This window comes from Capra hircus, chromosome 8 (genome assembly GCF_001704415.2).
Source record: "Capra hircus breed San Clemente chromosome 8, ASM170441v1, whole genome shotgun sequence".
Taxonomy (NCBI): domain Eukaryota; kingdom Metazoa; phylum Chordata; class Mammalia; order Artiodactyla; family Bovidae; genus Capra; species Capra hircus.
The window spans coordinates 49,054,811-49,080,943 of record NC_030815.1 but is presented as its reverse complement, the minus strand read 5'-3'; the positions used below and the strand labels follow the sequence as shown (position 1 = coordinate 49,080,943).

Sequence of the window (26,133 nt, the reverse complement as noted above, 5' to 3'; positions counted from 1 at the left end):
GTCTGGTATGTCCATCTCTTTCAGAATTTTCCACAGTTTCTTGTGATCCACACAGTCAAAGGCTTTGGCATAGTCAATAAAGCAGAAGTAGATGTTTTTCTGGAACTCTCTTGCTTTTTCAATGATCCAGCAGATGTTGGCAATTCAATATCTGGTTCTTCTGCCTTTTCTAAAACCAGCTTGAACATCTGGAAGTTCATGGCTCATGTATTGCTGAAGTGGTTAGCTACTTTGGATTGACACTCTGTGGGTCATTTATTATTGCTGGAGTTCCAAGTATAGAGGCTATTCTATTTTTTAGTGTTTTCTTTATGGGACTGGATGTGCAGAAAACTTTACACATCCAGTAAATAACTTCACCTGAACTCTAGTGTGATGAAACATTGAGTTATGAAGGTGTTTTAATTAAACTATTTTATTCAAGCTATAATTTAAAACGTTAGATTAAAACTAGAAATGGTAAGAGAAACAAAATTAATTTTTTACAAAAATAAATATTATAATTAAGTTTTAGAGAATTAGTCATTACAAAGTAAATCTACAGGTTACAGAGTAAAGCAGTAGCATTAGGTGAAGATTTAAAGCTAGATACTTTGAATCATACCCACTTATTTTTCATATAAGACATTTTCTATGTCTTATATGTAGAACATGAACATTTTCTAGAGAAAGACTCTTTTCCATCCAAAATCAGCTTTCATATTTTTTCTGCCTTCCCATTTTGCTTTAGCCCATCTTAAGTAATAAAGGTAAAAGATAATATTTATTGCTCACATTCACACTGTAGAGCATTATACAAAAATTTTGCACCGTGTATTACCAGAGATAATTCTTACAACCATCTGCAAACCAGATACCAGTATTTTCCTTCCCTTACAAGAGGTCTTACATTGGTTAAATAACTTGCCCACAGTCTGTATGTGAAAGAACATGAACTTAAACTGGGGTCAATTATTTTCTAAACACCATTCTCTGAAAAGCTGTGCCATAAGCAATCCAAATGCAAGCCTCTTCCTTATAGAACTTTCATTTTAATATAGTTTAGTGTTAAGTGTATTTCAAACATTATGAGAAAATGAATTAAGCCAGAGGAGTAAAACTTTATTTTATACACATACTTTTTTGTTGATGTTTGTTTATTTTGTTTTTACCATGCCTTTTTCCTTTTTAAAAATTTTTTTAACTTTCCATTTAAATTGGTGTATAGTTGATTTTTTTTTTACCATTCATATAGAAGTTTTGGGGGTACTGAATTTATGTCATTTCTCTCATATTTAAAAGAGAGATGGTGTCAATGTCATTTACTTTTTGTATCCATGGATATGATGTGAAGATGATGTATTTAGAATAATAAGATGAAAAGAGTTCATCTTTATAAGAATTAACAGCAGAGATTCTGGAATCTAATTACTGCAGAACAAATTTGAATTACTATTTACTAACTATATAAAATTTACCAAGTTTCTTAATCTTTCTGTGCCTCAATTTCACATCTGAAAAATATACATAACAACTAGTATTCCATATAGCTGCTACTTGATTATATGAGAAAAATCTGTGTAGAAAGTTTAGCACAATATCTTGTAGATAGACATTTCTCAGAAAAAAATTATTTTCTTTGTCACAACAAATGAACAGAAGACTAGACCATAAAAATAAGAAGATGGCCTCTAGACCACATTAAAGAAGATGATTTTCCAATATAAAAGTGACTTTTGAAATAAGACAAGTTTAGGTTTTCTTTTGGAAATGGTTTTTTACCAGTTTGCATTTTTTTCCGAATAAAAAGGAAGTTATTTTAGAGAATGAATTCATTTTTAGTACTGCTTTGATGTTCTCTGAACTTCTTTCTGTGTTTTGAGACACATGATTCAATTTTCCTAAGAATTTATTCCTTAAGGAAAATAGATTAGAAGAGATCTTAAGAAGCTGAAAGAAAACAAGTGAATTATTTATGATTGCATTTTTCCTGATTGTGTTTGTGAGCTGCCATTCAGAACAAGCAAAATGTTTATCATTTTATTATCAGAAGACTGTATGTCATAAAAAAGGAATAAGGGAAGTTTTATAAATGATCTAAGGAAAAACTCTGAAGAAAAAGAAGCAGCAGGTTAGAAATGTTGCCAGTGATGCTATAGAAGCAGAAATATTACTGATACTAGAAACCAAGGAGGAGAGAAAAACAACAAGGGTTTCTGAAGCTGTAATGTTTAATACTAGAAACTCAAGGAGATACAAAGCTCAGCGGCTGAAAGTGATAAGCCTGTCACAGCATGTCTTTCTTTGGAGTCTGTAGCTGTCAAGGCACTTCCTTTGCTGGTTGCTATAGAAATAATTATAGTACAAGACGTTGAGAATTCAAAGCAGATGGATGTCAAAGTAGAAACGCTGTCATCTTTGTGTGTTTACTCTAATATCCTTAGGGTGAAAAAGATAAAATTAAAGACAAAAAGCACCATATTTTGAATTGAAAATTAAGAAATATAGGTTTCATAGTTTAACGAAGTATTTCATTTCAGCACAAAGCAGGTAAGTGAGGGCTATTCAGTGAAGCCTTTAAAGTGATCAGCAAATGCTAACAAAAAAAGAAACTAAGGGTTCTTGTCAAGTGGGAGAATGTTTGATTTAAATCAAGAAACTGAGGATAAGTTTATCTTTGAAAGGATTATATCATCCTGTAAGTGATCTCTTTTTAGGTTTGTAGTTATATGCCAGGATATCATTACCTTGAAAAAAATATTCAAAAAAGCCAAAGCTAGTTTTTTTTTCGCTATCACCATATTAATTTTGATTCTTTCTTTCATTTTAATTTCTCCTGTTAGATTAATCATATATAAAGGAGATATTATAAGATATAAATATATGTGTAAATATATGTACATTTGTGTGTGTATGTATATAGGTAGATAGATATTATTTCTATCCTGTTCTATCTTTTGATCTTTCTTTTAACCAGTACTAGAAATCTTGATTTCTAAAACAGATTTTTAAAATTTCTTGATATTCAATAGAGCAATCCCAGCGTCTTCTTCAAGTTTCTCTGGGCCAAGACATTTTGATAATTTTAAGCACTTAGTCACATTTCCCATTTTGGCATGATAATTTATGGAAGGATACTATGATAGCAATCATGGCTTTTTGATCATTATGAAGTAGTAGATGACAGAATTTAGTAAAAGCCCTAAGTTCTAAGACACATACTGGTTGTACAGTGGCTATTCATTTCTTTTGACTCATCTGATGTGGGGGGAAAAAACACCTGAATTTAATCTACCTATATACCTAAGTTAATCATTCCATAGTTGATACTCCTATTTAAGTTTATCTTCAGTATCTCAACTAATTCTGCCAGTTAAGAAACTAAAATAAATGTATGGGTGTAGAAATATTTGCATTCTTATAGCCAGTGATAAACAGCTCCAATTCTAGTTCAAAGTGAAACAAATAAAATGCTAAATGGAAAATACTAAGAGTTGGACATGACTGAGCAACTGAACAAACAAATTTTGTTAAACATGTGTGTATGTGTATGCTTACTCATGTCTGACTCTTTGCGATCCCATGGACTGTAGCCTGCCAGGCTGCTCTGTCCATAGAATTTTCCAGGCAAGAATACTGAAATGTGTTGCCATTTCCTACTCCAGGGGATCTTCCTTACCCATGGTCAAACTCACATCTCTTGAGTCTCTTCCACAGGCAGATGGATTCTTTACCATTGTACCACCTGGAAAGCCCTAATTAAGATTGTGTTAAACATCAGTTCAGTTCAGTTCAGTCGTTTAGCTCTGTCCGACTCTTTGTGAACGAATGAATCGCAGCATGCCAGGCTTCCCTGTCCATCACCAACCCCTCGAGTTTACACAAACTCATATCCATCGAGTTCGTGATGCCACCCAGCCATCTCATCCTCTGTCGTCCCCTTCTCCTCCTGCCCCCAATCCCTCCCAGCATCAGGGTCTTTTCCAATGAGTGAACTCTTCGCATGAGATGGCCAAAGTACCAGAGTTTCAGCTTCAGCATCAGTCCTTCCTATGAACACGCAGGACTGATCTCCTTCAGGATGGACTGGTTGGATCTCCTTGCAGTCCAAGGGACTCTCAAGAGTCTTCTCCAACACCACAGTTCAAAAGCATCAATTCTTCGGTGCTCAGCTTTCTTCACAGTCCAACTCTCACACCCATACATGACCACTGGAAAAACCATAGCCTTAACTAGACAGACCCTTGTTGGGAAAGAAATGTCTCTGCTTTTCAATATGCTATCTAGGTTGGTCATAACTTTCCTTCCAAGGAGTGTCTTTTAATTTCATATCTGTAATCATCATCTGCAGTGATTTTGGAGCCCCTCAAAATAAACTGACTCTGTTTCCACTGTTTCCCCATCTATTTCCCATGAAGTGATGGGACCAGATGACATGACCTTTGTTTTCTGAATGTTGAGCTTTAAGCCAACTTGTTCACTCTCCTCTTTCACTTTCATCAAGAGGCTTTTTAGCTTCTCTTCACTTTCTACCATAAGGGTGGTGTCATCTGTGTATCTGAGGTGATTGATATTTCTCCCAGCAGTCTTGATTCCAGCTTGTGCTTCTTCCAGCCCAGCGTTTCTCATGATGTACTCTGCATATAAGTTAAATAAGCAGGGTGACAATATACAGCCTTGACGTATTCCTTTTCCTATTTGGAACCAGTCTGTTGTTCCATGTCCAGTTGTAACTGTTGCTTCCTGACCTGCATACAGGTTTCTCAAGAGGCAGGTCAGGTGGTCTGGTATGCCCATCTCTTTCAGAATTTTCCACAGTTTCTTGTGATCCACACAGTCAAAGGCTTTGGCATAGTCAATATAGCAGAAAGAGATGTTTTTCTGGAACTCTCTTGCTTATTCCATGATCCGGCAGATGTTGGCAATTTGATCTCTGGCTCCTCTGCCTTTTCTAAAACCAGCTTGAACATCATGATTCACGTATTGCTGAAGCCTGGCTTGGAGAATTTTGAGCATTATTTTACTAGCGTATGATCATGAAAAAGCAAGAGAGTTCCAGAAAAACAACTATTTCTGCTTTATTGACTATGCCAAAGCCTTTGACTGTGTGGATCACAAGAAACTGTGGAAAATTCTGAAAGAGATGGGAAGGGAATACCAGACCATCTGACCTGCCTCGTGAGGAATCTGTATGCAGGTCAGGAAGCAGCAGTTAGAACTGGACATGGAACAACAGACTGGTTGCAAATAGGAAAAGGAATACGTCAAGGCTGTATATTGTCACCCTGCTTATTTAGCTTATATGCAGAGTACATCATGAGAAACGCTGGACTGGAAGAAGCACAAGCTGGAATCAAGATTGCTGGGAGAAATATCAATAACCTCAGATACACAGATGCCACCACCCTTATGGCAGAAAGTGAAGAGGAACTAAAAAGTCTCTTGATGAAAGTGAAAGAGGAGAGTGAACAAGTTGGCTTAAAGCTCAACATTCAGAACACGAAGATCATGGCATCTGGTCCCATCACTTCATGGGAAATAGATGGGGAAACAGTGGAAACAGTGTCAGACTTTATTTTTGGGGCTCCAAAATCACTGCAGATGGTGATTGCAGCCATGAAATTAAAAGACGCTTACTTCTTGGAAGAAAAGTTATGACCAACCTAGATATTATATTCAAAAGCAGAGACATTACTTTGCGGACTAAAATCCGTCTAGTCAAGGCTATGGTTTTTCCTGTGGTCATGTATGGATGTGAGAGTTGGACTGTGAAGAAGGCTGAGCACCAAAGAATTGATGCTTTTGAACTGTGGTGTTGGAGAAGACTCTTGAGAGTCCCCTGGACTGCAAGGAGATCCAACCAGTCCATTCTGAAGGAGATCAGCCCTGGGATTTCTTTGGAAGGAATGATGCTGAAGCTGAAACTCCTGTACTTTGGCCACCTCATATGAAGAGTTGACTTATTGGAAAAGACTCTGATGCTGGGAGGGATTGGGGGCAGGAGGAGAAGGGGACGACAGAGGATCAGATGTCTGGATAGCATCACTGACTCAATGGACATGAGTCTGAGTGAACTCCAGGAGTTGGGATGGACAGGGAGGCCTGGCATGCTGTGATTCATGGGATCACAAAGAGTTGGACACGACTGAGCAACTGAACTGAACTGAACTGAGGTGAGTGCAATTGTGCTGTAGTTTGAGCATTCTTTTGCATTGACTTTCTTTGGGATTGGAATGAAAACTGACCTTTTCCAGTCCTGTGGCCACAGGTGAGTTTTCCAAATTTGCTGGCATATTGATTGCAGCACTTTCACAGCATCATCTTTAAGGATTTGAAATAGCTCAACTGGAATTCCATCACCTCCGCTAGCTTTGTTCGTAGTGATGCTTTCCAAGGCCCACGTGACTTCACAAACATAGAGCATTGTAAGAAGTTCTGGTGTTTAAGAATGATCCTGTTTGCAAGGGTCTAAGTATTGGGTTGAAAAATTGATTTTTCCTTATATATAAAAATTTCCCCAACCAGTCAAGACTGAATATAGTAAAAGTTAAATGAACAATATAGCTGTATTGTTATAGAGGAGGGAGTCACTACCACAAGATGGAGGTCATTGGAAAAGGCTTTATTAAAGCATTAAAAGAGGGTAGCACTCACACAAAGAAGTTGCAGAAGAGTAATGGTAAGAATCACTAGCCTGTATAAAGAAACTAGAAATGTGCATAGTGGGCTAGCTAATTTCAAATTATAGTGAATTATATGCAAAATATGTAAAATGATATGACAGAAACCTCTGCCATAAGCCAATAACCCAGAGGAGGAAGTGGCATTCCGTGAAGAGTGATGAAATCAGGCTTCTGCTCATCCAAATTTAATAATTTTTATTTATGTATATCAAGCCATGCTCTTGTCAGCTGTCCATCTAGTTTTCCTTTAGCGATATCTTGGGATATTAGTCATCACCATAGTGACGACTCAGTAGTTGATTACGGCCTTTTCACCTCTACTCCTCAGGAATCCTATCATTCCTACTGACTACAGGGAGCCCAGTTCTCTAATAATTATTGTCTGTCCTCAATCCTGGTGCAGTAACCACTGAGCTTCCTGACATGCCAGTACCTCCATCAGTAGCATGTTCCTCATAAGCTTAGTGATGAGAGTGTTCTCTGGCCCTTCCAAAGAACTTAGCCATCTGGTGGGTACTCAATATCCACTGGTTATTGTGTAACCAGTGGCTCTGTTACACAATAGAGCCACTGTAGCATGCTTACTTCTCTGAGCCTTTTGATCCCTTCCCCAAAGCTCTGCCAAGGGAGTTCTGTCATTTGCACTTAATTTAATATGAACCTTTTGTCCCCACAAGCCTCCAGTAACCATCCATCCCAACAGTGTTTTAGAACCATTTCTAGGTGCTCTTGCCAGGGAGTTTTCAGTCATGGGAGACTTCTCCCTAATGGACAATTCTCCTTTATGGAGCTTATCTTTCATCATCCCTAACCCCCAAACAAGTCCAGTGCTATCAAGATCAACTTCTTGGAATACTCTCTCTCACCTCACCTCTGATTTATTTTGCTACAATTAATCATGTCCTGAGGATTCTTTGGTAAATAACTCCTTTTTGCCTCTAGCAAGAAAGTCCTTCCTCAGTTGGCCCATGTTGAGACTTGTTATAGAGCTCGAAGACAAGGGGAGGAAATGGGGTCAGATCCTGAAGAGAGCAACTGTTATCCTCCAAGGCATCCATCTCAGTCGAGGTTTTGGTATGGTCTTCAGGCAAGAGAAAGCTGCTGTTCTTCAGGAAAACAAAGTAGACTATGCTTGTGGTCCAGGGGTTCAGAGGAATCCGGGGACCCTTATTCTGAGCACGTCTATATATATTTCTCCATTCAATGTCTTAGGGACTCTCTTCCCTATCAGGGTTTTTATTTTAGCATAAAGACTTGCCAAAGCGGTGGATTCCGTTTTCATTAGCTCTAATATTTTTACAATAAAAAAGTGTGTCTGAAATAATAGAAAATTTATATATTGCCTCTGCTCCCAGTTCTTGGCACAGAGCTTTAGAGCCTTGTAATTCCTAAGTGATAGAAGTACTAGGAGTATCTTTAGTTCTAATATTTGACCTTTGTGCTGACATGAGCTCCTAAATCCCTTGGAATTTGTCCCTGGGTGACAGTGTCTTGTGTTCTAATGAGGTGACTCTTGGTGGGCTCTTGGATGAGGATTGGTCACCAGAAAGAGCAAACCATGATTAGAGGCTTGGAATTCTTTTAGCCCCACTACCCATTCTCTGGAGGCTTCCTTGGGGTAGTCCAGTCAGCAAAGAATCTGCCTGCAATGCAGGAGACTGGATTCAATCCTTGGGTCAGGAAGATACCCTGGGGAAGGAAATGGCAACTCACTCCAGTGTTCTTACCTGGAGAATCCCAGGGACAGAGGAGCCTGGTAGATTACAGTCCATGGGGTCACAAAGACTCTGAAGCGACTGAGCAACTAAGCATGCACCCATTCTCTGGAGAGGGAAGAAGGGCTGGAAATAGAGTTAATGATTGATCTTACCTATATGATGAAGCCTCTATAAAGATCCCAATATTATGAGGTTTGGAGAGCTTCCCAGCTGGTGAACATGGGGAGTTGCTGGGAGAGTGACCCGATATACCCAGAGAAGGCAAGGAAGCTCTGCACCCTTCCAGTGTACTTTTCCCATACACATTTCCATCTAGATGTTTATTGTATCCTTTATCATAGTCTTTGTTATATAATCATCAAACATAAATAAGTTTTTCCCTGAGTTCTGTTGGTTGTTTTTTGAGCAAATGATCAAATCCAAGAGGGAGGAGACCATGGGAACTTCAGATTTATAGCCCAGTTGAATGAAAGTTGTGGGCATCCTGAGCAACTACTAAGTGCAGTTGTCATCTTAGGTGGGGAGAAGTCTTGTGGGACTGAACACTTAACTTGTAGGATCTGGTGCTCTTTCCAGGTAAACAGTGTCATAACTGAGATAAATTGTAGCACATACAGCTGGTGTCAGAGAGAACTGCTTGGTGTGGGAGAAAAAACCCACACACCTGATGTTGCAAGTGTTGTAACTGTTGTACACAACAAAAGACCAAAAAAGTGTGGGGAAAAAAAAAGAGAGACACAGAGGAAGAGTGAGCTTTTTTTCCCTCTCGTATAATGCCTCATCCAATTTCCATTTCAATCTGCCTTCTAGCTACAGAAACTGAGGATTTCTTTAAATGCTCCCAAACAGACTTTCTAACTTGTTTTTCACAGTACCCAGCTTGGTAATTGATTAATCTGAACCTGTCAGTTTTCTTCTTCAAACAACAGAAGCACTTAGCAACAACGAACACAGTCCTTATCATTACTGAGCCCTCCTTATCTTGGAAATGCTTAGAACTATGCGTCAGTGAGTCTCGTATCATCTATTCCCATCCAGACTCCACAATGGTGGAAATTATAGCAATTATAATGCCAGAGCGAGCAGGAAGTTTTAAACATGTTTTATCTCCAACAATGGGATCTCTATTACTATCTAGCTGGCAAATGATCTAATTCCAAAATCGCATCCTAAGAGTATGCTACCTGGGACCACTTCTGAAATTACTTATTTCCAGTAGGGTTTCAGCATTAGTTTCCTAGGGTTACCATAACAAAGTCTCACAAAATTTGTGGCATAAAGCAAGAGAAATTTGTTGTCAATTTCCAGAGGCTAGATATCCAAAAATCAAAGTTTTGGGGGGGTTACTGTCTTCTAGGCACTCTTGGAAGAATCTGTTCCATGCCCTTCTGGCTTCTGGTGATTAATTAGAAATATTTGGCATTCTTTGGTGTATGGATGCATTACTCCAACCTCTTCATCTATCTTCACATGTTGTTCTCTCCTTTTATTTCTGTGGTCACATGACATTCCCCCTGTGTATCTCTGTCTCTTTGTGCTCAAGTTTCCCTCTTCTAAGGACACCAGTCATATTGACTTAAAATCAATATTGCTCAGTATGACTTTGTCTTAACTTGAGCACATATACAAAGACCCTATTTCAGGTCACATTTATGCATTAGGATTTCAACATATCTTTTGGGGAGACACAGTTAAACCCTTAACAGTCCCAAGGACAAATAAAGACAAATCCTGTGATGAGAATTTGTGTGTAAGTGATTTATTAGGATATATTACCAAGAAAATGTAGTAAAAGAGGATGTATTATCAAGCAGCACCCAACTAAGAGTAACTTTTGCTCATTCTAGTCATGGAGTCCTGGGGATGGTATAGGTCACAACTCAAGTGTCAGCAGAGACAAAGATGATTCTCACCTCTGTACCCATCAGTCACTGGTTCAAAGCTATAGCTGGAGGAACATAAATTCCCAGGTATCTTTATTCCTGCTTGTAACAGGAAAAGTGTTATGATGGCTTGAAAATAGCTGTTATGGAATGATGTATGCCCCCCAGACTTGTATATTGAAGTCTTAATTCCAAGTGATGCAGAATGTAACTGTATTTGAAGATAGGGCCTTTACGGAGGTAATTAAGTTAAAATGAGGTCATGTGGATAGACCCTAATCCAATACGACCAATGTCCTTATAAAAAGAGATTAGTTGCAGATGACACACAGACAGAGGGACAACGACCATGTGAGGACACTCTGGAAAGACATAGTAAGTGTTCTACTGAAAGCTGAAACACATGCTTTGTCAGTGGCAGCTCTGAAAAATTACCCAGCTTTGTTTTTGTACAATGGAGACAGAAACAAGTATACATATGGACCTTAGGAGATTCCTTTAGATGCATCTTGATATTTCTACATATGGTGATAAAATGAGTGGGTTAATCCAGTAACAGGAGTAGGATGAGGGCAAGGTACCAACAGAGCATGGATGCTTCAAGGTTGAAGAAATGGATCACTCCCCAGAGTGACTACCCTAGACCACATACAACTTTAACCAAGGATGGGAAAATCTTGAATAGTTGTAGAGGAGTAAGAAGAGCCCGTAGTTGATGGTTGCTATTGAAAACTCTGCTTCATTCGCTATATCTTATATTCTGTTTTTATATTTGCACACACAAGGGACTTATCTCACAGTCCTAAAAAATACAATTCATAGCCAAGTTTGAGGAATTGTTATATGTAGTTGGGGAAATATATGAAACAATCACACAAATAGCAGAACCTCTTTGCTTTTCTAAAGGACAATTTCTAAGACTCCCATTATTGCCCATTAAGTTAAACCTGTTTTTATATGCTTTTATGTTTTCTTATCTAATCAGTATAATATCTCGTTGAAAGGACATTCTACTATATAATGCAATATTAAAGCTGATCTTACTTTAGTCATTACTAATCATAATTGTATTGTTTGCATAATTTTTATCTTTAGTTGGAGTTATAGTTTTATATATTCATTTCCTACATAAATAATTTTCTGTGGATCTGTAACTCAATTAGTATTTCAAATACTTTTGTTAATACACACTTAGAAAAATATCACAATAATGATAATTTAACTTTTAAACCTTTAAAAATAGAATGTAAAGATGCAGGTATTATTTTAGAAAAAAAGCAAAATGATGGCTATGATATTATCATTTTTTTCCAATTAGGAACATTTTGTGTAAATATATACAAAAGTCAGGTTACTATAATCTTGATTGTGACAAGCATAACAATTATTGTGAAATCATTTAGTTGAATTTTTAACAAATAAAGTAAAAACTTTACATGTGACTCTATAAGTGATATAAGAAAATTATAGGTTATCTGCAGGGATGAATCCATTTAGAGGTATTGTTTATAGTCATAGAATGGAAAATATTCCCAAAACAATTCAACCTATGGTAGAATAGTCTTCAACACTTTTCTCAGAAAATAAACATCTAAAAACATCTAAACAAAATAAACATCTAAATAAATCTTGAATTATATTCCATAGGAATAATTATTTTGATGTTAGTTTCACAAATGTTATATTCACACCCAGTGTTAATTAACTTTCAAATCTGTTAATTAAAACAGCAGAATCTCATGTTGTAATATAAATAAAAAGACAATTTTCTTCTCAGGGAGCCAAGCTAAGTCAGTATTCAGAGACTAGAAACAGAATATAGACAAAAACATTAACCTTCCAACTCAGGCAACCTCTAATTATGCATACATGAAAATATAGATTTAACAAAATTATTGAAATTGAATAGCTCCATGCTTACAGTTCATTAGCTCTTGATGAAAAACAGAACAAAAATTGTGTAATTCTTGTATAACTAGTTAGGAGCTGATGGTGGAAACATTTTGTGAAAACACAAATCAGTTCACATTCTAATATTTTCTCAATTAAACCTACTCTTACTCATGTCTATACCATCCTCCTTGTTTTCTCTAACTTGCAGAACTTTTTCCTTATTTATCATCCCTTGGCCAGTAACTGAGAAGAGCTTCTTGGAGGATACCTGCTTTCTCATCTCAACCAATATCAATCAAGTCAGGCAATATTTTAGGTATTGAAGATATAGGGGTGAACAGAAGTCCACATACCTGTCTTCTTCAAGATTTTATTTTCACTCAAGTGATAGACATAAATAAATTAAACATAACTAAATAATGATCTTCTCCACCTTTGGCTGCAAAGAATATAATCAATCTGATTTCAGTGTTGACCATCTGGTGATGTCCATGTGTGGAGTTTTCTCTTGTGTTGTTGGAAGAGGGTGTTTGCTATGACCAGTGCATTCTCTTGGCAAAACTCTGTTAGCCTTCGCCCTGCTTCATTCCATATTCCAAGGCCAAATTTGCCTGTTACTCCATGTGTTCCTTGACTTCCTACTTTTGTATTCCAGTCCCCTATAATGAAAAGGATATCTTTTTTGGGTGTTAGTTCTAAAAGGTCTTGTAGGTCTTCATAGAACAGTTCAAATTCACTTCTTCAGTGTTACTGGTTGGGGCATAGGCTTGGATCACCATGATACTGAATGGTTTGCCTTGGAAACAGACAGAGTTCATTCTGTCATTTTTGAGATCGCATCCAAGTACTGCATTTCAGACTCTTTTGTTGACCATGATGGCTACTCCATTTCTTCTAAGGGATTCCTGCCCACAGTAGTAGATATAATGGCCATCTGAGTTAAATTCACCCATTCCAGTCCATTTTAGTTTGTTGATTCCTAGAATGTCAACGTTCACTCTTGCCATCTCCTATTTGACCACTTCCAATTTGCCTTGATTCATGGACCTAACATTCCAGGTTCCTATGCAATATTGATCTTTACAGCATGGGACCTTGCTTCTATCACCAGTCACATTCACAACTGGGTATTATTTTTGTTTTGTCTCCATCCCTTCATTCTTTCTGAAGTAATTTCTCTACTGATCTCCAGTAGCATATTGGGCACTTTGGGTTCCAAAATCACTGCAGATGTTGATTGTAGCCATGAAATTAAAAGACGCCTATTCCTTGGAAGGAAAATTATGACCAACTTACATAGCATATTAAAAAGCAGAGACATAACTTTGCCAACAAAGGTCCATCTAGTCAAGGCTATGGTTTTTCCACTGGTCATGTATGGATGTGAGAGTTGGACTGTGAAGAAGGCTGAGCGCTGAAGAATTGATGCTTTTGAACTGTGGTGTTGGGAAGACTCTTGAGAGTCCCTTGGACTGCAAGGAGATCCAACCAGTCCATTCTAAAAGAGATCAGTCCTGGGTGTTCATTGGAAGGACTGATGCGGAAGCTGAAACTCCAGTACTTTGGCCACCTCATGCAAAGAGCTGACTCATTGGAAAAGACCCTGAGGCTGGGGGGCGGGGGGGAATTGGAGGCAGGAGTAGAAGGGGATGACAGAGGATGAGATGGCTGGATGGCATCACGGACTCGATGGACATGAGTTTGGGTAAACTCTGGGAGTTACTGGTGGACAAGGAGGCCTGGCGTGCTGCAATTCATGGGGTCGCAAAGAGTTGGACACAACTGAGCAACTGAACTGAACTGTACTGAAATAATGATCTTAAATCCTGAATCTTACTATCTTACTTTGCAACCTTAAATAAGTTATTTAACCTATTAAACCTCAAACATTTTTTAACCTATAAAAATGGGGATGATAATATTATCAGTGGCTGTGTGTATACAGACATATACATGGGGGCTTCCCAGGTGGCACTGGTAGTCTACCTGCAATACAGGAAGAGCTGAGTTTGATGCTTGGGTTGAGAAAATCACCTGGAGAAGGAAATGGCAACCAACTCCAGTATTTTTGCCTGGGAAATCCCATGGACAGAAGGGCTTGGCAGTCTATAATCTGTGGAGTCACAAAAGTTGTACATGACTTAGCAACTAAACAACAACACACACACACACATATATAAGCATACATAAAAAAGAATATATGTATACATATATATTTATCTTCCTTAATATAAAATTAGCTTTCATTAACAGAGAATTATAAATCCCAATCAGACTGAGCAAAGATTCTTATGTAGACAGAAATCAAGCTCATATAAATTGCCTTTGTTGACATGATGGAATAGAGAGAAAAATATAAATTATGGATGATCCAGTGAGCAAAGAACCTTGTTATTCAATTTCTTGTGTTGGGGCATTGAATCCAGAAAAGTAAGAAGGTTAAACATCAAATATTTTACTATAAGACTGCTTACCTAACCAGAGAAGTACTGATTTAATTCATGATATGATTTCTGGATAACAAAAGAGATCACCCTGCCCCCAAATAATTTCCAATATCCTACCAGTAGAAAGCCAGTGTTGTTGTTGTTCAGTCACTAGGTCATGTTTGACCCTTTGTGACCCCCCTGAATGACATCATGCCAGGTTTCCCTGTCCTTCACTATCTCCCAGAGTTTGTTTAAACTCATATCCATTGAGTTGGTGATGTCATCCAACCATCTCATTTTTTGTCATCCCCTTCTCCTCTTGCCTTCAATCTTTCCCAGCATCAGGGTCTTTTCCAATGAATTGGCTTTTCATGTCAGGTGGCAAAAGTTTTGGAGCTTCAGCTTCAGCCTCAGTCTCTCCAATGAATATTCAGAATTGATTTCCTTTAGGACTGACTGATCTGATCACGTTGCTGTCCAAGGGACTCACAAGAGTCTTCTCCAACACCACAGTTCAAAAGCATCAATTCTTCAGTGCTCAGCCTTCCTTATGATTCAACTCACACATTCGTACATGACTCCTGGAAAACCTGTAGCTTTGCCTTTGTTGGCAAAGTGATGTCTCTCTCTCTTTTTTAATACACTGTCCGTGTTTGTCATAGCTTTTCTTACTAGGAGCAAGTGTCTTTTGATTTTGTGGCTGCAGTCACCATCCACAGTGATTTTGGAGCCCAAGAAAAATTCTGCCACTGAAAAAAATCTGCCACTGTTTCCACTTTTTCCCCATCAATTTACCATGAAGTGATTAGTTATGATTGGTTGCCATGAAGAAAGCCAATAGGAGTAATTTTCTTAGTCCTCTTAATTATTTTTAGCTCAGTATAGGTTTCAAGAGATATGCACTTACTATTAATAAATAAATAATAATTAAAATTGCTTATTAGATTGCAGAACATGAAGAGACAAGGGTAAAATGGCACTGAAGGTGGAGGCCAAATGGTGCAGAGGATGTACTGCCTGCATGGAGCTTTTTAAATAGATGGTCTTGTTTTAGTATCTGGCAGCAACCTAATTTTTTTTGATAGAATGTGTCATAATTTACCCAATATAAGTAGGAGCAGAGTCAGAGGGTATATCCCAATCTATACATAATTTGAGGGAGTACAAAAGCAAGCAAGAGTCTATTTGAGGTGGGGAATGGCCAGGCCAGGAAATAGGAGAGGGACTCGAGCAGTGCATGTTGCCTCACCCATGCAAATGCAGAGAGCACTGCTGAGTCAATCAGGTGTAAGCAGTCATGAGGTACTCTGGGAAAATCCAGAAAAACCAGGGAAGCAGTTACAGTAAGTCCTTTACATATGAACCTTCAAGTTTCAAGCTTTCAAAGATATGAACATGTGTTCACATGTCCAATCATGAAAGTTAATTCACATGTCTGGCATGCATGGTTATGTGTGTGCATCCTCCACAAGGGATTGTGCTTCTATGCACTTTACTGTACAGTACAGCATAGAATACAGTAGTACAGTATCTTTATTTCAAGCTAGATCTGAAAGAGGATGACTTCATTGAACTCTTTTCTGTGCAACACAAGGAACTTAATACTGAAGACCATGGAATTGGAGGCCCAGAGAAAGGACAAAGAGACAGAAAAAGAAGTGATTGAAGAACCAAAGACTTTCATGATGTGGAAAATGACAAGGGGATTTTCTTTATTTCAGGAGGCACTGTTAGTTTTTTGAGGTACAGGACCCAAAAGTGGAAAGGAGCAGGAAGGTTGCAGCAACCATTCAGAATGCAGTCCCGTGCTACTGTGTCATCTATGACAAGAAAAAATAAGCTACATTCTGGATCACTTTTTTCAAGAGGGTAGATAGAATTGAATCCAGCAAGAAGCTGGAGTGAAATTGCAGCTTGCCCTCTGTCTCCTAACACTGACAATGCTTCAGTTCTGCCATGTCCCACCTCCTCTCCTTCCTCCAGCCAGTAACTCTTATCTGTTCACACGATGCCAACCCCTGTATGCCAGCTGTTGTACTATACTACTGTACATTTCAAGTACTGTACTGTAAGATTAAAAATGTTTATTTTTGTGTTTTTTTAATGAACTATTTGTGTGAAAAGTAGTATCAACCTATTACAGTACAGTACTATATAGCTGATTGTGTTAGTTGGGTACCTAGGCCAACTTTGTTGGACTTAACAACTGCTCTCAGAACAGAACTCGTTCCTATGTAGGGGACTTACTATTTGTTAAATCAGGAAGAGAGAGTCTCTAAGGCAGGCTGAAAGGGAAACGATCCATGTCAAAGCAGAAGAAATATTAGTGGTTGCAGAGTAGCAAAGGAATGTATGAATAGTACCCACATGACCTTGTGTTAGACATTGTTCCATCCCACTCGTATTCTAGTTTATTCCATACATAAATGTCTTTAGCAGGCCTTCTGGAATTTTTGTAATTACGACACATTATTCATGAGGCCCAGATATTTCAGAATTCATTGACCTAAGACTCAGGGAAAATAATTAAGTGGTGATTTCTTTTTATTCCTAAATCATGATGGCAAGAGTCATCCCACTTGATTGGTAGAAAGTAATGACCATGAACGTGTAATTTCACCCAAGGTGTCTCAAATGTTTCTTAGTCAATTTTTAGCCACCATCAGCATACAGGGTCTGTGGTCACTGCTGTGCTGAATAGGGTGTCCATGAGCTCATAAGAATCAGCTGTGCACATTTATTGCAAATCCATGTTTAGTGAATTTATGTTGATAGTTTTAAATTGGCTATGGTGGAAAACACTAAAACTCCTCCCTGGAAAAAAAAAAAAAAAACTCCTCCATGGAGAGCTGGTTGTCAAATATTACCTACACACCATTAAGTTTGCCCTGGTCTTCCTTTCCACCACCACTCATTCGTGGTTTGATTCCAGTGCTTATGAAGCCTTTTGGAAAAGCCTCACTATTGCCATTCCCATGGTTTCTCCATCTATTTTGTTAACTTTGTGGTGTCTCAAAATGAATTCAACAAACAGTGTAGGAGATAGACGGTATTACAACCCTTCTCTGATTTGTTTTATTCCTCAAGAACCTCCTGCCAACTACCAAAATGTGTGGTTCTCCTTCCCTGATGGCATGTGTGTGTGTGTGTGTGTGTGTGTGTGTGTATGTGCGTGTGTGCACACATGCGCATATGGGAGGCTATGGGGAAAGAGAGAAGAAATGTTGTCTGATAACAGGAGGGGCAGATGGAGTCAAAAGTAAGCAAGCCATTTAAATTTATTATTTAAAGTTATGCATTCGTTGTGCTCTGTCTACATCTCTTTTGCCCCATTTCCCGGATTAACTCTTCACTCCTTTTCATTCTGCCCTTTGTTCTGGGAAATTAACACATAGGGGCTAGCTCAATGGTTCTCTTTCCTCCTAACCCGTTGAGTTTGGCCAAAGGAAGACCTCAGCAAGAGATCTGAAGATTGAATGATCTTCTCTCTAGCTGCTCTTGCTGGGTTCTCATAACTGTTCTTTGCTGTGTCCCTCTGTTCCAGGCTCAGAAAAAGCTCCCTGCTGTTGCTAGTGTCAGGATACAACACCATCCCTTATTGCTTTCCTAAAACCTCATCCTGTACCTTAAAAAAAATCCTTTCTATTAAAATCTCATCAGTTGTCCTGTTTGAGTAGGCTATTCCTTATTTTACTGGGATCTTGGCTGATATGCCATTTAAACTAAGTCATAGTCTATGAAATTTAATATTCTTCTCACTAAAAGCATTTCTAGTTGGTAATATTAATAAATCATAAACTCATGTTGTTTCAACTATGGAAAAACAAAAAACCTAAGAATAGTTCTGCCAAAAGTAGCTGTTTATATCATCTTAATTATTGCACATCTACCTCACCTATAATTTTATGAAATCTTGCCAGAGTTCAGTAATTTTTTTCTGAATAATTACACTGGACATAAACAGAAAAAGCCATAATCAAAGAGAAAATTAAGGATAATGAGGGAATATTGAGGATACCAGCTCTCAAAATATATGTAAAAATATTTCTAATGCATATTGGTATAAGAAAAATACAATAATTTTATCAGTATGTTAAATATACAGGATGAATTATAGCAAATAGATTCCATTTCATGAACACTCTTTCTGGGTTCAGTTACATTATGGTGACTATCTGGTGATATAATTTGGTTTAAAGCAGAGTGGTGTTAGAAAATCGACTCGCGTGTTAGCCAGATCTTGAGTTTCACATTGTTTTGTTGAAGAGTTTCTGGAAGAATATTTCCCTACTCATTTATTCTCATAAAACCATCAGGAATTAATCAGGAAACATTTCAAGCTCTCTAACCTTCTACGCTTCAGGCCATCCTGAGTCAGTCATCTAGCTAAAATGTTGCTCCAATACTAACGCAATCTCAAGAGAAAGAGGGCACTCTCACTTTGACCTGCAACTAGGAGAAAGGTCGTGGGACGTGACTGATACTTTGTGAAACTGTGGGAAGGAAATATTAGGTCATTTTATTATAACCCAGTGACTGCATAGTTTGTGCAAACTGTATTCAACTGAACAAGGGTTTTGTTAACATTTCCTCTCCTTATATTTTCTATTAACTTACCTAGTGGCTATAAAATTGTGATCTTGTAATTCAACATTTAAATTTAGTTTTACCACATTAGTGATAAAAATGGTGAATAAACCCAAATAAGAAAGAAAAGATTTTAAAAATGTATATACCGTATATAAAATGACAATATGTATACATGGAGAGAAAAAAGGCCTAAATTATTACCTTATTCACGCCAACTGGCAAAGGTTGAACATAATGATTTGGACATATTAAGACCTCAAGACCTGTTTATTGAATTTAATGCAAATATTTGAAATAAAGTTAAAATTGCATTGTCTTTTTACGAGAGAAGTTCCAAACTTAAGCATTTGTTTTGTTTTTTAACAGATAATGAAAAGTTAATCTGCTTACAGAACCTTGGCAACACCAAAAAAAAAAAACCAACAACCCAATGACTCTTTTAAGATGCTGAAGATTACCTAAAAAGGCCTGTCAGCAGAACCATGACACGCGTAGATGTGGTGCCTGATGCTCCCTGGCTGAGGATTCTTTCTGACGAAATACAAGCTGTGACTAAAGGTATTAAGAGTGATGAAAAATATGGAGAGGGTAAGAATTGCTTAGTGCTGTGAAACTAATCCAAAATGTACATGAATTCTAATATTTCATGCTCATTATAAAAGAGGTCTCTGATGTCTTAACACACCTACAAAACCATTGATTCAGATATATTCTTTTACCTTCACAAGAATCTCCACTCATGAGCTCTCAACTCAGTAGTGAAGTGAAGTCACTCAGTTGCGCCCGACTCTTTGTGACCCCATGGATAGTAGCCTGCACCAAGCTCCTCCATCCGTAGGATTTTCAAGGCAAGAGTACTGGAGTGGGTTGCCATTTCCTTCTCCAGGGAATCTTTCCAACCCAGGGATTGAACCCAGGTCTCTTACATTATAGACAGACGCTTTACCGTCTGAGCCACCAGGGAAGTCTCAACTCAATAAAAGCATTAATTCTAAAGAAAGTAAACAATTTACATTAATCAGGTATAAACTTTCCCAAGTTGTCATATATAATTAGCATGAACAGTTTTGAAGAGGCTAGTTATGCTGTTGTTTCTTTAGAGATGAATTGAGGTTGATAGGTTAAAATATTTTCTTGATTCTCTTCAGCAAACAAGACAACACACTTGTTTTTGTTTGTTTGTTTTTTTCGGGGTGGGGGGGGTTGGATTTTGTCTTTTGTTAGTTTTGGTGGTAGAGGACAGTTCATGTATAGATCCAACATCAGAGAGCATTGAACCAAGAAGTGTTAGGGCAAAGTTGAGACTAGGGTACATTTGAGATCTCAGTACAGGGCCAAGGTTGTACCAATAGTTTCTGACAAAACTGAGGAGTGATTTGAAGATAGAATTGTTGGAATTTGTAGCAAAATTGGACTAGCAAAGCAAGACAGAAGACATTTTCAATCCAATTGCATTATTCAGGAAGGGATAGGCTACATTGTAGTAGGAAAATGACCCTTGAAATCTCACCAGCTCAGTATATAAAAGTGTATATCTTGTTTACCAAAAGTCAGTTAGAGTTTGGTAGCTCTATACAGCAGGGCCTTTCCCAGTAGTACCACAGATACCTAGGCTCTTTGTATCTTCCAGGGCCACCGTCAGAAATTCTTATTTTCCAGGGTAGCTACATTGAGGGAAAAGAGAGCTGAGAATTATCAGGACTTCTCACTGCTGAGACTTAACATTGGTATGTGTTCTAAGCCTTAGACTCTAAGGCACAGACCATAGAACTCATCAAATAACTCATGTGCTTTCCTCCATCTTCCAGTCTCTATGTAATTAGATCAGGACAATAAGATTACTTTTGGCCAATAGGCTGAGTGGCAATGATGTGTCATCTCTGGAATGAGACATTTAAAGAGACATTAAAGTGTGATTTCATCAAGCTTTTTCTCCCCCTGTCATACGACTGCAGTTCCAAATGATAGATCTACAAGATTGTAAAGAAAAAAAAAAAGAAGAAGAACCTGTTTCCTAAGTCACTGTTTAGAAGGGAGCTGCTCTAGAGAGCTACTGGACCCACATATGTCTTTGTGTGGGCAAGAGCAGAGTAAAGTTGTACCTGCTAGGCCTTAAGATTTGGAATTTATTTTCAGAAAATAACCAAGCCTATCTTTACTGATACAGCAGTGAAGATGAGTGCTTCAGAACTAAGCCCTCCAGTGGGGAAAGTTATAGTGCGCTTGGTTTCCTAGAATCCTACTACTGTTGAAAGATGAACATTGTTGTTGTTCAGTCTTTATGTCATGGCAGACTCTGCAACCCTATGGATTGCAGCAAGCTTCCCTCTTCTTCACTGTCTCCCTGAGTTTGCTTAAATTCACATCCATTGATTTAGTGATGCCATACACCCTTCTCATCCCCTCATCTCCCTTCTTCTCTTGCCCTCAGTCTTTCCCAGCATCAGAGGCTTTTCCAATGAGTTGGTTCTTTACATCAGGTGGCCAATGTGTTGGAGCTTCAGCTTCAGCATCAGTCCTTCCAATGAATACTCAAGGTTGATTTCCTTTTAGATTGACTGGTTTGATCTCCTTGCAGTCTAAGAGACTCTCAAGATTCTTCTACAATACCACAATTTGAAAACATCAATTCTTCAGCGCCCAGCCTTCTTTATGGTCCAACTCTCACATCCACACATGACTACTACTACAGCTTAGTATTAGACATGAAATGATTGGACCAGATGCTATGATCTTTGTTTTTGAATGCTGAGTTTCAAGCCAGCTTTTTTCACTCCTCTTTCACCCTCATCGAGATGCTCTTTTGTTCCTATTCACTTTCTGTTATTACAGTGTTATCATCTGCACATCTGAGATTATTGATATATCTCTTGACCATCTTGATTCCAGCTTGTGATTCATCCAACCCAGCATTTTGCATAATGTACTCTGCATATAAGTTAAATAAACAGGGTGACAATATATAGGTTGACATACTCTTTTCCCAATTTTGAACCAGTTCATTGTTCCTTGTCAGTTTCTAACTGTTGCTTCTTGACCTGCATACAGGTTTCTCAGCAGGCAGGTAGGTGGTCTGGTATTCTCATTTCTTTAAGAATTTTCCACAGTTTGCTGTGCTCCACACAGTCAAAGGCTTTAGTATAGTCAATGAAGCAGAAGATGTTTTTCTGGAATTCTCTTTCTTTCTCTATGATCCAACGGATGTTGGCAATTTGATCTCTGATTCCTCTGCCTTTTCTAAACCCAGCTTTTATCTCTGGAAGTTCTGGATTCACATGCTGCTGAAGCCTAGCTTGAAGGATTTTGAGCATCACCTTGCTAGCATATGAAATGAGCACAATTGTATGATAGTTTGAACATTCTTTGGCATTACCCTTCTTTGGAATTGGAATGAAAACTGACCTTTCCCAGTCTTGTGGCCACTGCTGAGTTTTCCAAGTTTGCTGTTATATCGAGTACAGTACTTTAATAGCATTATCTTTTAGGATTTTAAATAACTCAGCTGGAATACCATCACCTCCACTTGCTTTGTTTATAATAATGCTTCCTAAGGTATGCCTGACTTCACACTCCACATGTCTGGCTCTAAGTGAGTGATCACACCCTCATGGTTATCTGCATCATTAAGACATTTTTTGTATAGTTCTGTGCATTCTTGCCACCTCTTCTTAATAACTTCTGCTTCTGTTAGGTCTGGGGCTTCCCTGGTAACTCAGTTGGTAAAGAATCCACCTGCAGTGTAGGAGACTCTGGATTGATTCCTGGGTCAGAAAGATCCTCTGGAGAAGAGATAGGCTACCCACTGCAGTATTCTTGGGCTTCCCTGTTGCTCAGACAGTCAACAATCTTCATGCAATGTGGGAGACCTGGATTCGATCCATGGGTTGGGAAGATCCCCTGGAGAAGGAACAGCCACCCACTCCAGTGTTATGGCCTGGGGAATTCCATGAATAGAGGATCCCGGAAGGCTAAAGCCCATAGAGTCACAGTCAGACGGGACTGAGCCACTTTCACTTTCTGTTAGGTCTTTGCCGTTTCTTTCCTTTATTGTGCCCATCTCTACATGAAATGTTACCCCAGTATCTCCAATATTCTTGAAGAGACCTCTAGTCTTTCCCATTCTATTGTTTCCTTCTATTTCTTTGCATTGTTCACTTAAGACGGTTTTCTTATCTCTCGTTGCTGTTTTCTGGAACTCTGCATTCAGTTGGGTATATCTTTCCCATTCTCCTTTGCCTTTTGCTTCTCTTGTTTTCTCAGCTATCTGTAAGGCTTTCTCAGAAAACCACTTTGCTTTCTTGAATTTCTTTTTCTTGGGGATGGTTTTGGGCACTGCCTCCTATGGACTGTTACCAGCCTCTGTCCACAGTACTTCAGGACTCCATCTACCAGATCTAATCCATTGAATCTATTTGCACCTCCACTGTATAATCATAATGGATTTTATTTAGGTCATACCTAAATGTTCTAGTTAATAGCATTATATGAACAAGGGTAAGGCTATGCGGCAAGAAATCTGTCTGTGCAGTTTAGAAGCAGTGATACATTTTAAATATAGCAGCTAGTTTTTCCAAAAAAGATTTTATACTACCCCAACAATATTTCTTCACTCTTTTTTCAGCATATAAAACAATCTGATAAAAGTTGTTTTTAAGTGATGCATGTATCCAGTTCTTTTATTAAAATAAATCTTCTCAATTTACCTTTTCTCATATCAAAAATAATTTCAAGTATATTTAATTGGGCATGACAATTCATGGGGTCGCAAAGAGTTGGACACGACTGAGCAACTGAACTGAACTGAACTGATATAGATTACAGAAACTGTAGACTCATAGTTTCACTTCCTGCATAAAAGATACTATTAATATTTTAAATGTGTTGGCTTTAGTTTTTTTATAATATATTTGGAAGAAGAAAGGGCCTGACTCTCTCAAAATTGGAAACAATTCATATTAGATAATCCTAGGAAAACAAGCCAAAAAACGATTTTTACTAACTCTACAGATTTTAATTTAAATATAAATTGTACATAGTTTGAAATTACTTAATGGGAGACAGACATCTTTGCCTCTGGAAGAGCCAAATTTTATGACTGGGAAATGTACAGTCAAAGAAACGATGAAAGTATGTCTTAAATTTTGCTTTAAGTTTCAAATCCTTTGGTTTCACTCAAGATATATGAAGTCAGGTTTATGACTAACAAAGCCACTTCTTCCCTCTCATGCAATGAATCAGAGGCAACGGGGTTAGCTAGGGCTTAACATGGATTAAAAGCAAGAGAACTGCTAAACTGTCAAATGTTCTCTTTTCAAGACAATAACAGAAAACAAAATGTCCAAGCACTACTTAAAATTTACAGAACTATTACAGACCTAGGAATTGTTTCATCACTCAGAACAACATAAAAGAGATGTCTTAAAGATATCTTTTATAGAAAAAATGGAAAATCAGCCTTATTATGAAGTCATTATAATAAGAAAATCTTTCTCCTTTTGTTTATATTTCTCTAAAAATTGATTTTATATACATTATTCTTTTAAACATCTTACCCTTTGTTATGGTAAAGAAAAAAAATTGCAAGTGAATATTTAGAATCTCTTGTATCTCTCACATACCAGGAGAATTTTTCCCTTGTCCCCATAATCTGTGGCTTGGTTGTGCAGCCTGGAATAGTGAGTGAAGGACGAGAATAAGAACAGTATACTGTAATCCATCTGATTGATTTTCATTGCTGAAAATCAATGAAAATTTATTTACAGTAAGAAAAATAAAAAAGAGTAAACAGCAAGGACAGGAGATGCAAGAGGCTAGGTTTAAAGAAGATGTTAGAAATTGAAGGAGAGGGACTTGTGTTGTAGCCCAGTGGTTAGGACTTTGCTTCCAATGCAGGGGGTGAAGGTTCAATCCCTGGTTGGGAAGCTAAGATCCTACATGCCTCAGAGCCAAAAACCAAAGCAGAAAATAGAAGCAGTATTGTAACACATTCAATAAATACTCTAAAAATTATTTTAAAGTAGAAATTAAGAAAAAAAAAGAAAAGAAATTGAGGGAGAAGATTGGGATTAAGTTGCCATTCTGTGATGAGTGTGTCTTTGGAGTAACTGAAAGAGAGATGAAAATGTTGGGTTATGTGTTATGAATGGAAGCCTTCCCTTCCAGAGGATTCAGTAAAAATTAAAGAGCCCCTGTCTCAATTAGAGATGATATTTCTCAATAAAATGCTGAAATGGGCCAAAGAGTAACAAGCTTCATAAGTTGTCTTGACTTTTAACAAGATATTTTAATTATCTCAAAAAAAAAAAGAAAAAGTTCACCAGACATCATTTTGTTATACCAAGCCAACAGGAAAACAACAAATAATGATTGATCAGTGTGGTTAATCACTGAATGAAAATTCTCAAAATAACAGACTGGACTCAGGACTTCTATTTCAGCAAGGAATGCTTCTACTTAGAAGTAACAGAAAACAGTCTAATAGAAGTTTAACAATGGAGGGACATTTTTCTTATATCACAAGACATCTGAAAGTAAGGCTGTGTTGGCATTTGTTCAGCAGTTCAATAATGGCAGACCTAACATCTCTGTTAACTTCTTTTCCTCTCATAACTGAAATGTGTCTGCCACTTTACAGTAGCAAATTCTTGAGATGAGAAAGAAACTGGTTTAATCCTTCTAGCTCATGAAGGAGAACGGCTTGGGAAGTAGGGTGGCCTCAAGAAGGAGGCTTAGGGAAGACTGCAGAAAGCCTTTTGTGTAGTTCAATATTATCTACTTCATTTGATTTCTAGGGATGTCCCACAGAAAGCAATGTTTTTGGTTTTTATGGCTTTCCTGTGACTATCCTCACTATTCAGATATTTCCTAGCCTGGTGAATAGCCGGTTGAAACCAGAGTCAGGGAATAAGGTTGTATCTAGGCCCTGAGGCATAAATTATTCCTTCCATCCAACTTCTTC

The 26,133-nt window shown here is 37.9% G+C and overlaps 1 long non-coding RNA gene across 3 annotated transcripts in view; it reads left to right on the top strand.

Annotated features, from left to right (window-relative positions):
- Positions 1-26,133, top strand: part of LOC108633238 — a 57,029-nt gene that overhangs the window by 15,441 nt on the left and 15,455 nt on the right. For all 3 annotated transcript variants that reach the window (XR_001918445.1, XR_001918444.1, XR_001918443.1), the window contains exon 2: positions 19,542-19,733. This is a non-coding gene — a long non-coding RNA (uncharacterized LOC108633238). The remainder of the gene's footprint in view (positions 1-19,541; positions 19,734-26,133) is intronic.